Source organism: Protopterus annectens, chromosome 8.part1, assembly GCF_019279795.1.
Source record: "Protopterus annectens isolate FY-2018-M chromosome 8.part1, PAN1.0, whole genome shotgun sequence".
Taxonomy (NCBI): Eukaryota; Metazoa; Chordata; order Ceratodontiformes; family Protopteridae; genus Protopterus; species Protopterus annectens.
The window spans coordinates 220589464-220605817 of NC_056742.1; positions in this window are offsets into that span (position 1 = coordinate 220589464).

The following is a 16354-nucleotide window of genomic DNA, read 5'->3' on the forward strand; positions in this document are numbered from 1 at the left end:
TATGTTGAGAGAGCTCAGCCTCCAGTTTGGCCGTATAGTTGCATCTCTCGCATGTATTTGTGTTTTGTGGGAGGAGGAGAGGGTTGTTCAGTGTACATGAGGCAATTGTAACATTGCCTCAATATTCCCAGGTTCACCAGCTGAGCAGGAGAGGACACTAGCAACTGATCCCTCGACATGCTAGAAGGACTAGACAAAAAAACTTTAAAAGGGATTCCGGGGGACGTGGGTGACCGAGAAATGGGGTTTGCCTTTTGGGTGCTATCTATAAGAGTGCCATATCAAGGTAATAAGTACTGTAGGAGCAAGTGCTAGGTTTAACAGATAGAGAAAAGTCTACTTGGAGTCAAGTAGAGATGATCTTTTTAGGTATTAGAGAAAGTGCTAGTAACAGGGATGCTTAAAGGTAAGATTGAAAAGAATGCACTCTGCAGTTTGCACTAGAGAAGTTAGATATGAAAGTAGGTAACTTGAGTTTTACCTGTTTAAAAAGTTAAGGTTTAGTGGAGAGTTACTATTTTTAAAACAGCAAGATGGACTGAAAGGGTGGTTAATTTTGTATTTTGGTACTATGAAATACTGTAGGATGGCCAATAAATTTAAATAATTGAAGGGTGGATTTCAAAAGTGATGGTTTTGTGATTACTCACATAAGCCAGTGAAAGTAGAGAGAAATGAGATATATGGTCAGATTAACATAAGAGGCGGGCAACTAGAAAGACAGTGATATTTAACAAGACAACTTAAATGGGTGGGAGGGAGGGAAAAATTCTGCCTGACTCAGAACAGAGAGAGCTGTGGTCTCTTTTGAAGTTTTAATATGCTGTTAAAACAGAATGCAAGCAAAACACAAGGTAAAGAAAACAAACTACAGTATTCAAAATATAGAAAGGCAATACAGAAATACAAAAAATAACAGCAAACTAACCTTTCCTTCACAGCAAAGTGTAGCAGAGTCTGGATGAGCCTTTCTGGCTTTTGTGACTGTTGTCAGTGTCTGCTGCATTTCTGCTGCCATAGATGCCTGTTGGGGACTCCATGAGGGGTCCAAAGGTGTGTTTGAGGCTAATAAGAGAGTTCAACAGTCATGGAACACCACCTTTTCCTGCAACAGTGTCATTCTTCTGATATACAATGTAGTAATGTCAGGGGACCATCATATTGTCTCCCAGTGTTTGGAGGACAGTGTCTGGATTCTGTTGGCTCTGGCTAGTACCATGCATTAATGTATCTGTTTGTACAATACCTATGTGTGTGATTCCACAGTCATGCAGCTACAACCCATTGCCATGGGTGCAGTGAAGACATCCACTCCTGTTTTCATGGCTGCAAAGTTAGCTTTCGAGATTTTTTGCCAGGTTGTTATCTTTACGGGGGTGTGTGGCTGACATCTTGATTTCCATGTCGATTACAACCTGTGTGAATCTCACCATGCAGGGATTTGGTCCCATATTTAAGTTGTCAACACAGGTCAATGTTGTTGCATCCTCTACCCGGGGTCAGTATGAGCTTGTCTAGGGCAATGGAAATGATGAATACCAGAAGTGTTTGGCCACTGTACTGGCATTTGGCTACATTCCCCAGGTGATGGAGGGGTAGTCAAAGACTCATACTATGTCAGTGTTGCATTGGACCATCAGAGAAGGCAGGGTATTGAGGAATGTACATTGACAGTCTAGGAACATAGATGTGGACCCAATGCAGGCTATGGTCTGTATAGCAATATTACCCCAAGGCAGTTATATTGGAAGTATCTCCGATGCATTATAATGGGATACTAATCTGGATGTGTTCCTATCCATAATGAATATGGAGAAAACACCACCTGTGGAGGTGTGGTGTGGTCCGTGTTTGGGGGCTGACAGCTGTGGAATGCATCATAGCCTGAAACTGCAGGTCTGCTGTCTGCTGCTGTGAACCACCTTTCTATTACAGGAGACATGTGTCCTCCACTCCAACAACTGCTATGAGTGACTGCATCCTGACAGTTAGATGTCCACTGCTGAGTAACATGACCCTCAGATTGCATACATGTGTAGCTGTTATGGTGGTAATAACATTAGGAACACTGCCTAATAAGGCACCATAGGGATGACAAGACACGTAGCTAGTACCTGGCCACCCAGCAGTGACAGATGTAGGACATCTGTGGCAAGTCATTGGGCTCTGTCAATCATGCCATCCCAAGTAGGGAGTTCCTGGATCCCCTGAGAATGACACATACCATGCAGGCCAATGTTGCAATCAACCATCTGTTGATAGTATCACAGCATCATTCTGTTTGACAGCAGTAGACTGCCCAAGACTACTGTCCACTGAACCACATAATCAGAGAGTTCAACCATGTGTCCTGTCATGTAGCCCAGGGAGGTGTGTCCCAATTCATTCACACCCACATGGCTACAGAATGATACTGGTAGGAGTTGTGGAGTGACATGACTGGCTGTGTCATGTGTTAGATGCTGGCATGTGATTAATATTTGGCAGTTACCTGCTCCATATTCAACCTAGTGAGTGGAATGTGTGTGCCTCAGTACTGATTTACCCATGATCACTGTATTGTGCAAGGTGGTTAGCCTTAGGGGATTAGGTTGGGGGCACACTGTGTAGGTTAAATATTTGTTCCTTGGCATGTGCATTATTGTGGTGTCTGAGTGGATGCCTGCCTTGCTGTCTGTGCTGTTTTGGTAGATGTTTATTGAGTGACTCTTCACTGTATGTCATGGCTGTCAAAGTGGATGTCATGGTGAGCTACATGTTCCACATGGTGTGGTGTAGTGTTGATCTTATCCTCTTGACCTGCTAGTCCAGTGTTTGCTGGAGAGTGCATATGCCCACATTGGGTGATATATGGGTAACCCTCACAGGTCTGAGTGTTTGGAGTTTGGAGGGAAGGGATGTCTGTGTACATGCAGCAGTTGCAACAGTGTCCCAGAATGGACATGTGCACCAGGTCAATGGGTGAAAGCACAGATAACCGCCCTTCAAACATGCCAGGAGGGGTGGACATAACCAGTAAGTACTGGAGCGACATCTGTGATGAACGAGTACTGCTTGTGGCTCACAGGTGTGCCACACTTCATAACAGAATAACCTGGTGCAGTGCCAAGCCATAATGCAAGTTGAAGTGCAAGACAGAAAGAGTTAGCATGATGTATAGGTGGAACAGAAGGTAGACTGTCTGCCACCTGTAATACTTGTGGTAATCAGCAGCTTTGGCCATGTAAAGGTTAAGTAAGCTCTGTAGCACATGCAGTAACTGCCCAACACTATAGTAAAGATACCTCAATAGGCAAGAGTTCTAACCCCAATACTGGCAGGTATGTTTGTGTGTGTGAATCATGTACTATCTGGCTCATAGCATTTTTGACCTGTGTACTACCCCATACACTTCCCTTCACTCCAATTTAGTAGACCTGTTGATGTCATCCACCTTAGAAGTACTTTTGGAAAAGGTGAAAATGTATAAGCTCTGTGGTGCATCTGATAACGGTGTAGTACTATAGCAGGAATATCTAGATAGGCAAACCAGAGTGTCCTCGGTAGTTGTGAGAGGGAGTTATTCTCAGCAGAAGCACATGTGGCCTTGCTATAGGATGGATGCAGCATGTCTGCACATTTACAGTACTAACCGCAATAATACACAATGCCCTGTCCTCACCATAGCTGTGCACCTCTGTACATTAGAAACCCCATCCACAACTACAATAGATACAATACAGATACACGTATGTGTGATACATTAGTGTACTAATCCCCACTGGGCCCTTACCTGCAAGCTCCTCACCTAGTGTGGGTGTGTGCAACCCACCTTCACAATGCTTCCCTCAGTGTCATGGCTTGTGCATTTGGAGTGTGGCCCAAGTGTAGTGTGGAGCTCCTTGGTGGATGTCAGTGGGGGCTGGATGGCTGGGCCCCCACCTGTGGCTAGCCTGTCCCTTGCTACAGCAGCAGCCCATTGATGGGCATGCCATTTGAGGTTGGTGGTCCGATGCTGCACATGAACATAAGTTCTGCTGTGCAGGCCAACATCATTTACCCTGTGGACCACACTGGTCCACAGGGCAGTCCTCTCCCACACATCTTCTGCTCTCTGTCCACATGACAGGGCATGATGTCCAATCACATGTTGTTTGATGATGTCTGTTTCCCCAACAGAGAATGCTGGTAGGCGAGCACTCTGCATATGTTACCTGGAAGACATAAGCAGGAAAAGGTCACAGGACCTCATATAGTTGTCAAAATGCACATCAGCAGTGGATATTACTTGCAAATAATGCAGACTACACTGGAACCCTACAAGCTATCATGGCTATAGCAATTTGCATTACACACCTGTCCCTGAGCTATCTTATTCCCACCCATGTTGGACACTTGATTGCATAATCCTCTATCCTCCATGCATTTCTGTGTAGAGGATTGACAGTGATCATCTTCCTTGTGGTGGTGTGTGTATGGTGGCAGGTCTGTGTTTGATTATGGTGTGTGATGGAGGTCTGAGCACATGCCTGAGTTCATGAAGGAGGCAGGCACTGATGTTATTATGCCCCGTAGAGATATGCTGTTGTTGCCATCAGTAGGCAATATGTACATGCTCACCATTGCTGAGGGGAGGAGTGTGGTTGAGGTGCATATCTCCATGTATGACTGGGGTGGACAGGGTGGCAATGTTCCCACCTAACCTGTCTGATGCAGGTTACCTATATTCAATGCAAGTGTGTATGAGGTGTTTATTACCCCCAGTACAGGGTGAATTGTGTTGTTTCATCTGAGACTTACAACATATGTGGAGACATGGTTGCAATTGTCCTTGGTGGTTTGCATATTGTCCGATTCATAGTCATAGTCAGCCTTACAGGACATCACCTGTGAACTTACCTGCTTGCTCAGATTTAGGTGGACTTACTTCAAAGTTGTTGCCTGCACCTATGTGTCCCTGTGCAGCCAATGTAGCAACCTATTATGTGGTTTGTGTATTGCTGCTGTCCACCAACTGGGATTACACTTCCTTGGTGGAGGCTGGATGGATATACAGGTCAGGTACTGTTGTGTCCATATAGCTACAGTGGATATAAAGGGTACACACCCCTGATACACTGCCTGGTATTTGTGCAACTGGAACATGACACCACAATAACTCATTTCATAACAATTCCCACCTGCAGTGTGAACTGTAGCCTGTACAATCCAACTGAAAACATAACAATCTGGTCTGTGAAAACATGTGGAAATAATACTCAGTACAATAAGCCAGTCGAATGAGTGTGCACACCATTAAACTTGTGTATGCACCTCTTGAGATGGTTACAACATTCATCCATCTTTGTTTGGACTCTAACATCATGGCACATCTTCACTTGACAATAGTTACTCACCTTCCTAGAAACACCTATGATTGCATTTCAATGAAATTGGACAGGTTAGGGGTCACATTCAAGATGAGAAACATTAAATGATCTTCTGTGTTCTGATTGTCATATGGCATGCAAACCAGGCATTCCAACAGGGGTGTGTACACTTGTGATATCCACTGTATATAGGTGTTGATATAGTTGGTAGTGGTAGGCATGGACAGAGGATCATAACACAGGTGGATACTTCTCTGATTAATACCTGATAATCATGCCAACTCTAGTACCCACATCCATGTCAGTGCAATGCATCCACCAGTAGCTGTATACATATATGTCTATTGTTTGCACTGACACTGATATTACACACATGTGCAACATATACAACCTATTTACCTGACTGCTTGAAACCCATGTGATTAGTTTTGTGCTTTCCAACTGAACATATGAATACATACATGTGCTCAGGGTATACCCGGTATACATTTCTGTTGAATGTTAGTATGGCACACTGCATTTACAGTCTTGCTGCTCAATTATACTTCTCAACCTGTTACAGCAGTATGTCTGGACAATGGCACACATAAATGGGTATCAAAAGGGACATCAGTATTGAGACTGTATTAATATAGCTGCACCATACATGAGTACGTTGATTGCACAGTAGGGTTTGACATAACTGTGATAACCTGGAAGATGTCCAACAGTCACAAGTAGGCTAATATGTTACAATGCCATTGCTCACAGACCTGCCAATGGTTTGGCTGACATAACACAGGTATATGTGTATGTGACTACAGATATCAGTCAGAAATGTGCTTATTGTCCAGCAGAACACTGTACATTTGAATGTTATTAATTCAATATATCACATGCAGTTCAGCACACAAGTCTGCAACAGTACTCCACTATGCACACACCCTCTACAGCTGTCTTATTTTTACAAGACAAACATGTGTCATACTCATAATCACAGGTAACATGGATATGGAAACCATCCCATTAACTGGCTTAGCAGTGGCACAGTCACAACTGTTTGACAGACACCCCTGTGGTTGTCATGTATGAGCTGTCCTTTCCCAGATGAGTCAGGCTGCTGAGCTGTGATCCCACCTCACAATCTCACAGATCATCACATCTGGACAATGCATAGAATGATGGGGGGATAAATAGGGACAGACTTTAAATATACCTGTTAGAAACATAGAACATTCATAGAATGATACATTTAGCATTAAAGTGAATATTCTTAAAGATTTGGAGTCTTAAACTCAAGTGTTTGTCATTATCTGATTACTTCAATCCTCAGCTATTTGCCAGAACAAACAAAAATACATGATGGTAAAATGTGAACATTCTGTGAGGATCTGTACAGTTGAGAGGTATGTTTGTGATATCTCCCACTGCAGAGAGGGCCAGATGCTAAGGCCATAGCAGCTGTTTACAGGACATTAGTACAGCATGTCTTGTTGGGACATATATTCCTCCAAATCATATTTTCCATTATTACAGACCAAGTACTACATTAAATTAGTTGCGTAAATGTTCCACTTACCTTTTTTCTTTCTTCTATTTTCTACTTTATATTTAATTTGTTATTTGTCTCTCTCTCTCTATCTCTCTCTCTATGTGCACTACAGGGATAGAGCTGGTTTGAATATGTGGCAGCATGGTTTTTGTAGGTGATGCTCATGAGCAGGTGATGGCCTATGCACCTATTGGGGTTCCCCACTTGCTAATTGCATGCAGAGCAGCTGTGCAGTTCTTCCAATAGCCAATGTCATGGCAACACACTCCTATAAATGAGTACTCAATGTGGGAGATGGCCCTTTCCCTTACTTGTAAGGAAGATATCCTGGAGTTGTGTGAGCTACTACCTCTTACAAGACTTGTGGAGACAAGCCAACTAAATGGTGGGGGAGATTCAAAGACTTAGGAGCAGAATGTGAGTATTGCTGCTATATGTTTGGAATACTGCTAGTTTAACAGGGCTTGTCTGCACATGCTACTTCTGCATGGGTGTCATTCTGACAAAGTTCTGTCTCTACATAGCTCTTAACTGTAGGGCCATCCACATAATGCCCACAGGTTAGCCAGTTATGTATGGGCTGTTCCCCAGACAGTTGTTGTCCTTGGCAAATCAGTAGCATACTCTGGTGATTGCATTATATAGCAGGTAACATCCATTTGTTTTTCTGACTTTATATTCCTCAAAAAAGATATGTTACAACAAACCCTGTAATACCAGCAACTTTCTCAGTGTATAACAGCAATATTTCATGTATGGCCACATATTTGGGCTTCTGTCCACCAATTATGTCAGGCTTTGTCCAGATGTCATACAGTAGAAGGTGGATAGGTATACTGGTCACGGCCGGCCTTAGGCATAGGCGAACTAGGCGACCGCCTAGGGTGCCGTAAAAGCCAGCCGCTTAAAGGGCGCAGTTTGTATTTATTTTAATTAACAAAGGTTTGCGCTCTTCTCGGCGCCCTGCTGAAGTGTAGCTGTAAGCCAGAACTATGGGGGAGGGGGGGGTCAGTGTCCTCTCACTTACTAGGACAGTTTAAAAAAAAAAAAAAGAGTCTGCTGTATGTTATGTTTTGGGGATGGGCACGGGTGCCGCCGCCCCAGAACCATACAGCTGCAAGACCTGTAATAAAATGGACGCATGCGCTGAATTTAAATACGAAAGTGCGCCCTTCATCATTACTGCCTGTGAGACTCAAAACAACAACATGTAAGCTTCCGTTTTACTTTATCTACTGAAATTCTGAAGCTTAAGGCTCCGTTTTACATTCTGCTGCTTAACTTAAGCAGAATGTAAAACGGAGTCTTAGCAGAATGTAAAACAGAGTCTTAGGCAGCATAAGGCTCCGTTTTACATTCTGTTTAGCTTAAGGCTCCATACTGGTTTATAAAAAATATAGTTGCTTATAGTGGACACACGTTAAACAAATACTTTATTTAAAAAAGTGAAGATTATGAAACATCCCATACAGTGATAGAGTATTCGTATTTTAATTTAGATAGTCATGTCACATTTAGATAGTCTTCTGTAAGGAAAACACATGTTGTGCTGTGTTTAGTGTAGTCAGGATTTCTGTAAGTAGGAATCAAGATTTATTAACTGTGAACATTTTGTTAGGCCAATTCTGAGTATATTAATTCCTTCCATACTTTAGATAAAGTATCCATTACTGTACTTGAGAGAATACAACACATTTTTTCAGTAGGAGAATTTCAGAACCCAAATAACTTACTCTTTGCATTGTTTCTTACAGGCTTTTTAGAAGGAGTATGGCTGCATAGTGAAGCAGAAGTTAGAACAGATGCCCCAAAGCATTTGGTTCTCCAATTCAGTTCCTACGTTTTCTGGAAGTTATAATTTCTTCCCACTTCTCAAAGACATATTACAGTTTAATTAGTGTTGGCTGTCTGTATGTGTTTGTGTGAGAGTGAATGAGTGTATACATTTTGTAAGGAGTTGGTACCTCATTTAGAATTAGTTCCTATTTCCTGTACACATTGAATGCCTGAATAGGCTGTGGTACCCCTACAGCTCTGAAATGGATTAATCAAGTAATCGGAGAACACGAGTGAGTAAAAGAACAAATTTGGCATTGAATGTCTTCCAGAATCCTTTACAGCTTTCTACCTTGCATCTGAAAAAATATACCTACAGTGACTAATAGAATCCAAAGACTCATGCTAAAGATACATATCGGTAAAACAAATGGTTTGTTAATCAGCTGATTCTCAGAATATGGCAAAAGTATCTTAAGATATGAAAGACAGCATTATTTTACATGAATTTAAGTGCAGACTGAATGATTCCGCCAGACATAAATATGTTTCTCAGCAGTATTAGGGGACATAGATTTAGTGATGCCCATTTGTCTGAAATCCACACACTAATATTACTATATTAGTAAGCAATCACTACTGGGGAATGAAGCTATTTTTATGATGGCCAGAAGAACATTGAGTGAATGAAGACAATATTTAATTTTTATGTGTTAAGACTAAGGCTATGGTTTAGATGAAAAATGTCTCTGTAAAAAACACTAGGTAGTATATATGCAAAGCAAATTATCATTTGGTTTTATCAGTAATATTACATCAAGCTGGGTGTTTAAATATGCAACAAGGAAATATATTTGCAGCATCAATGATATGTATTGGCTTATTGACAATGGTTGATGTTTTAAGGTAGTTTCCTGATTGCGTGTTGTTGGTACTTGTCACATTGTCAGTCCAGCTATCTGGAATTTTGTAAATAATTACATGTTATTTGAAAACATTAATATGATTTATATATAAGTGTCACAGAAGGAGATACTGCCAGCCCAGCCAGGTATCTGGAATTGTGTAAATAGTTATATGTCATTTGTGAATATCAACAGGATGCAATTGCTTATGTTACCTATATTAGAACTGTATGTCATATTGCATAGACATGTATGCTGAAGAGATATTTTTATCCACTAATATTTTTATCCACTATTGTAATTGTTTAGATGTATGTATTTTAACAGAAGATTATCTTGCAAAATTTAAGAATAGTTGAGATTGAAGTACTTTGACGGGCCATAAACAAGAGAAGTTATCTTTCAGTTTCCATCAACAGGAGGCAGGATGTCTATACTAGGGGACTTTCTGTGTTATTTTGTAAGTATTTTATTGTTTTATGTCTTCTAGCAGTTACAAACATCTGAAGGCTATGTATTTTCACAGAGAGATGTTAAATGCTACCAGCTGCAGTGGGGGTTTAGCATGGAAATTGAAGTCAGGAGACAAAAAGTGATGTCATGCAAGTATCCCAGCAGTAATATTTTACATTAATTTAAGAACTCTTTGCAAGAGTGATAGTGCATTTTGTATTTGACCTGGAAATCTCCACTCACCACTTCTGCCTGCTTGTTGTTCTGTAAGTAGGTTTTTAGGGCATAGTGATCGTTTTAGATTCAGGTAGGAGTATAGCAAAGTATAGCTTAAACATTTTCTTTATTTATTTGAGACTGTTGTGCACACAGTGAACATTCAGAGTTTCATATCACAATTGTTTTATTTTGTTTTTGTTAGCTTAGTTAGTCACGGAGAGCAGGCAAGCAAGTCAGCAAGGATTATGGCAAGCTGACAAGGAGCCCTTTGGCTGAGATGTGCCAGGCTAAAGGACTGGTGTATGCCAACCTGTCTAAAGCAGAAATTATTACAGCTTTAGTCACAGCTGCATCACAGAACAGCAACCAGGAGGAAAATCAGACTGGCCTTGGGAATGTACAATTCTCAGAAAATGGACAATTCAGCCTTTCCACAGAGAACTTAAAAATCCATCTGGAGATAGAGACTTGAACTGGAGGCCAAACATTTGGAAATAGAATCAGCAGAGAGACTGAGATGCCTGGAGGCCAAAAAGAATATGAAGCTGAGATGTCTGGAGACTGAGGAAAATGAGAAACTGTGATGTCTGGAAGCTGAGGAGAATGAGTGGCCGAAGCAACATGAGAAGGAGATGCTGACTCTTCACTAGGGTCGTGGAGGTAATGGGGAAGAGAATAACCAAACCCCAGAAGCAACAAAGGTCAGTAAATTTCTTCCACAATTTACAGAGGGGGATAATTTTGATAGTTTCATTCATATGTTTGAAAGGGTATGTAAACAATATAATGTTGACCAAGGGCTCTGGGTACGGGGTCCCTGACCCCCTTACACCATGGTAAAGCTGTAACTGCTATTTCTAAATTGTCTGATACTGATTGCTTAAATTATAATACTGTAAAAAACTGTCTGTTAGAATGTTTTGAGTTAATACCTGAAGCTTATAGGAAAAGTTTTTGCGAGCATAGATGCAAGGCAGATGAAAGTGTGTCTGAAAATATTGCTGAACTAAACACTTATTTTCATAGGAGGGTGAGTGGATGTCAGGTCACCACTTCTGAAGGGCTGACAGACCTTTTAGTGAGGGAACAAGCCCTTAGCACTTTGCCTGAGGAGATGAGAGTTTGGTTAGCGGATAGAGAATGTAACACAGCAGATGAGTTGGGGGAAAAAGGGAGACCTATACCTAGCAAGCAGAGCATCACTGTACAGGAAAGGGATACCCAGTGCTGTTCATGGGCCTAAGGGAACCCATGGTGGGCAGCCTAGACCACCTCAACAGAGTCTGCCAGTAGCAGGGGAAGCCACTAGTTCCGGTACACATCCAGGACCAAGGGTTAGATGCTTCAAATGCAACCAGTGGGGGCATGTAGCATATAGATGTCCACAGAGGTAAGGTGGGGAACAAAAGGGAGAGCCAGTAAGTGGGATTGACAGAATGCCAGAAGTAAGTTGTCTCGAGACAACAAGGGTACCAAACTACCACAAGAGGTTATATCCTATCTTAGTAAATGGGAAAGAGGCCATTGCTAAGAGAAACACAGCCTCTGACCTAACCATTGTAAAGCCTGCAGTGGTTAAAGACGAGTACCACTTGCTTGGGCAGTCTACTCCAGTCAGAGCTTTAGGAGAGACTGCATTCCAAATACCTTTGGCTAGGGTTCACCTTGGCTGGAAGGGTGCTAAAGGAATTCAGCAAGTAGGTGTGTTTAAGGATATCCCAGCAGATGTCCTGATAGGGAATAATTTTGATAATGCAATACCTTGTGTGCATGCAGTTACACACAGTCAGGCTTGAAGACAAGCATGTGGGTCTGGCAGCCTGGGGGAGACCCAGACAGTTGACATACTTGCAGCCAGGACTGGTGAGGTAATTACTTCAGGGAGGGAGCTACCCTGTAGCAGTGAGACTGAAGGTGAACCGCAGCTGCTTGTAGGTACTGATGTTTCATTGCTTATTAAAAGAATGTTTAAAACTACAAATTTAAAACATATTCTAACAAGTGGTGCTGTATTATACAAGGAATATAATTCAATACAATCAGGAAAGTGAATTAAAGAATAAATACATGTATGCATGGCCCTAAAAAATGTGTGCAAGGAGTCTGTTTTGAAAACAGCCCAAAGGTAAATTTAATTCTCCACCAACCAGATGCATTTCTATGAATGTGGGTTTTCATGCTGTATAAATGAATGTGAGTTTTGCCATTTCAATGAATGTAAGTTTCAAGGACAGAGAAGTTTACTGCTCGTGCTAAGTCTATTTTCATTGTGAGACTGTAATGTTTGTTTAGCAAATGGCTATCTGTGTTTATGCTACTTTATTTCAATATCTGTAATCATTGTAGAGGCAAATAGAACAGTATGCATGGTAACTGGTGAGATAACCAAATAATGGAACACTGGAATGGCTGAGGAGGGGCTGCTGCTGGGGGTTTCTCTGGGGTGGTGGTCTATTACCCTTCCTAGGACTCTACTTGACCATGATCTGGCTCTGGTATTTCAAGTAGAAAATACATATGCAAAGGTAGCTGCAGTTTAACTACATTACAAGGTATCTTTTTCTTCCTAAGCATTTAAATAATTTAAGGAAATGACTGGAGTGGCTTTCTTGGGGAATAACCCAGTGGGTGTGGCTCAAATAGGGGTGTTTTATGTGTGGTGTGGGTGGGGCTTAAGGGGCGCCGGAGCACTACTTCGCCTAGGGTGCCATTTTGGCTAAGGCCGGCCCTGATACTGGTCTATCATTATTATTTAGTGCTGTAATTCCTGCTGAGGGGAATGGCTGGGAAACATGTTGAAGTCTGTACATTTAAGACATAGGTGTTTAGAGAATGCTCTTATATGGCATTGTAGCATATTATATGTGGGGGACAGTAACACGTGTTTTAAAACTAGGCTGTTAAAACATGTCATCGTATTACTGTTAAGAAATTTGTCAGTTCTATAGCTGTGCATTTGAATAAATCACACCATGGGGACAGTAGTGGGTCTCAAGGTACTGTTTCTGAAAACGTCTGTTCCTCAATGTGAGGAAACATCCATAAAAGGACAATTGTTATGCACAGACTTCATTGTATTAATATTAACTGTGATACTTTATCCCATAGGGGGCTAAATGACGGATGTAATTGGAGGCTGTGTACTCAATTATGTAATTAGGTGTTAATTGCTTCTTGAGATTAAGGCATGTATTTCTGGTGATGTTTACTCCTTGAAGACTTTGGCCAAGACATCAGAGTATAATAAACGTGTGAATTACTGGCTGGTTGTATTTTTCTTTGCTATGTTCAGACATTTTATTTATTTTGCTAAGAGATTGTTGTATGTCTGGCCAATGTGCATGGCCTATATATGTATATTTACACACACATATATATATATATATATATATATATATATATATATATATATATATATATATATTTATATATATATATATATATATATATATATATATATATGTGTGTGTGTATATATATATATATATATATATATATATATATAGATATATATATATATATATATATTTGTATACATACATATATATATTTATGTACACCTCAGTATTTATTGTTAATATATCTATATATAGTTTTACACATATATGGATCTCCCTACATATCTCACTCTTTCTCTCTCTATGTATGTTTTTATTCATATATAAATATTTATAGATACCAATCCTTCCTAATTGCACACTTGTCTCCTCCCCTATTGTAAGCTGGCTGTAAAGAAGGGTATGACTGATAAAACATCCTCAAACAATATGTCTGAGGTGGCTTACTGGTAATTTGCATAAAGTATGGTGTGCAGGGTCCTGGCCTCAAGACCTGCAAGGGCTGTTTATTTTTTTCTAGGCAGAACAAGGACTGTTGGATACAGAGTTGTTAAGGCAGCTTTGAGCATCTTTAAGCTTGTTTGCTCGACGGTAAGCAGTGCTAATGTACGGTTAAATGAAAATGAGCTTACACCATGTAGGCTTCGCTTACCAGTGCACAGATCTGCTTAGCATTTACATTTAAGCAATGCTGAGACCTGCTAAGCACAGCTTAGCCCTGGTAACCAGTGATCACATTCCAGTCTGATAAAATAGCAGGGTAATGACATCTTTAACTCATTCACTCCAATTGAGTTCAGAAAGTTTTTGCACTTTAACTTCCAATGGGCGGAGCCTAAGACTTTTGATAAAATCAAATTGCACCCTCACGTTTCAGACAAATGTTCATAACTCTGGAACCATAATGGTTATGAAGGAAGTATGAATGGCAAACTCTACAGCAAATACTATTTTGATAGTGCTAGTATTCTTTAGGTTTTAGGTCTTAAAACTGAATTTTGTAAGTCACAGTAAACACTGTAACTATGACATCTGTCATAGTTTGTAAACAACTTAAAATATCTCAGCAACCACTCAAGTTATGCATATACTGTCAGCTGCATTTTATTCATCTTGCTGAGTGCTTTCATATGACGCTAAGGAGTTCTCTCTGTGTTATTTGGTTGTTGAGATATTTAGAAAAACATGACAATTATATCTGTATAACTTAATAGCATAAAAAAAACAACAGTTAATATCTATTTACCTACAATAGACAGTGGTTAAATATTAATGCAGATGAGCTTGCCATTGTGTAAGCTTTAAGATGTAATCTTTTAAAACCTTGTGCATAGCCTGGTTTTAGAATTATTGATACAAATATGACAAGCAATATTTGATGCCTAGAAAAGTCAGTGAGAGTTAACTGCAGATGCACCTGGAGGCATCAGTCGCATGCAATGAGTTAATAAGTGTATTTAATTTCATGTACATAACATGCTTCTATGTGCTGTCATTACAGTTGCAAGGGGTGTGAGTATACTGCATGGGACACCTGGGTATACACGAGTAGTACCACAATCTTTTCTCTTTGGATTTGTTTCATACATGGGTAGTAACCCAGGTTATATGCAGTCACACTTGCATGCTACACCAGCTACAGTGCACTGGTTGACAGAAATAGTTTGACACATATGGTATCATTAAGTTAGTACTTTTAACAGTGCTTATTCATGTAAGAGTAAATTGCAGATTGCAGTACTGGAGCCACACATCCCTGCATGCAAAGCTGGACTCTGAGTACTGAGTATCTCATTCTAGGTGTTTGAGCTGTATGTTTATATGTATCTCCTATTGGATATTGATCTGCTATGTTGATATTAACTGTAGACAACTATGTTCTTTGGACATGTCATTGAGGACTGCTGTCATGTCGTAATGGCATACCTTTCTATTTCAGATGTGTATCTTTCAAAACATTCATCCTAATGCATAACCTGTTGGCTATTTACTTTCTGTCTATCCTCTGTACAGATGTCAGGTATTGCTAAGGCCATACCACTATGTAGGTGCCCACATTGTATTGTGCTGTGGTCATGGACATTGCTACTAGTTCCAATATATGGGGCATTCCTTAATCTGGGCATTGTCCTATTTCCTTGCATGTGTGAGGAACATTACAGAGGTGATGGCCTACAGACTCTCATACTGTGGGTGGAAATACTTCACAGGACAGGACATGTAGAGAGCGCCAACCAACATAGGGGACATATCCCCAGAGTTGAGAACAGATTTTATGTCATCAGTGCTGTTATACACATGGTGGAATGATAGATTGACAGGGTTTGTGTGGACATACATTAAGCGTGTAATGTCATGACTTACAGTGATATGACTTTGACATACTTCTCCACTGGCACGCTGCCCACAGTCTAGAGACATGTCTGCTTGTCAAGTTTTGTGTGTTCACTAGGCAGCTGTTGTCCTTGGTAAATTATTTGTGGCCTCTGGGGAATACAATCAGTAAATACTCACATCTATTGGTATTACCAACATCATATTCCTCATAAACGATGTTACAACAAACCCAGTGACATCTGCAACTGTGTCAATGTATGACAGCAGTTAGTCTAATCTACCCCTGTGTTTGTTTCTCTGTTCCCACCTAGCAATATAGAGGTTGATGTCGATCTTCATGAGTGGGGAATGTTATCAAAGGCTTTGGCTAGATGAATTTAAGTTGTATGTGCCACCTTGTCTTCATCCACAGCTCGGGTGACTGATGGCAAGAGGTTGACCAGGTTG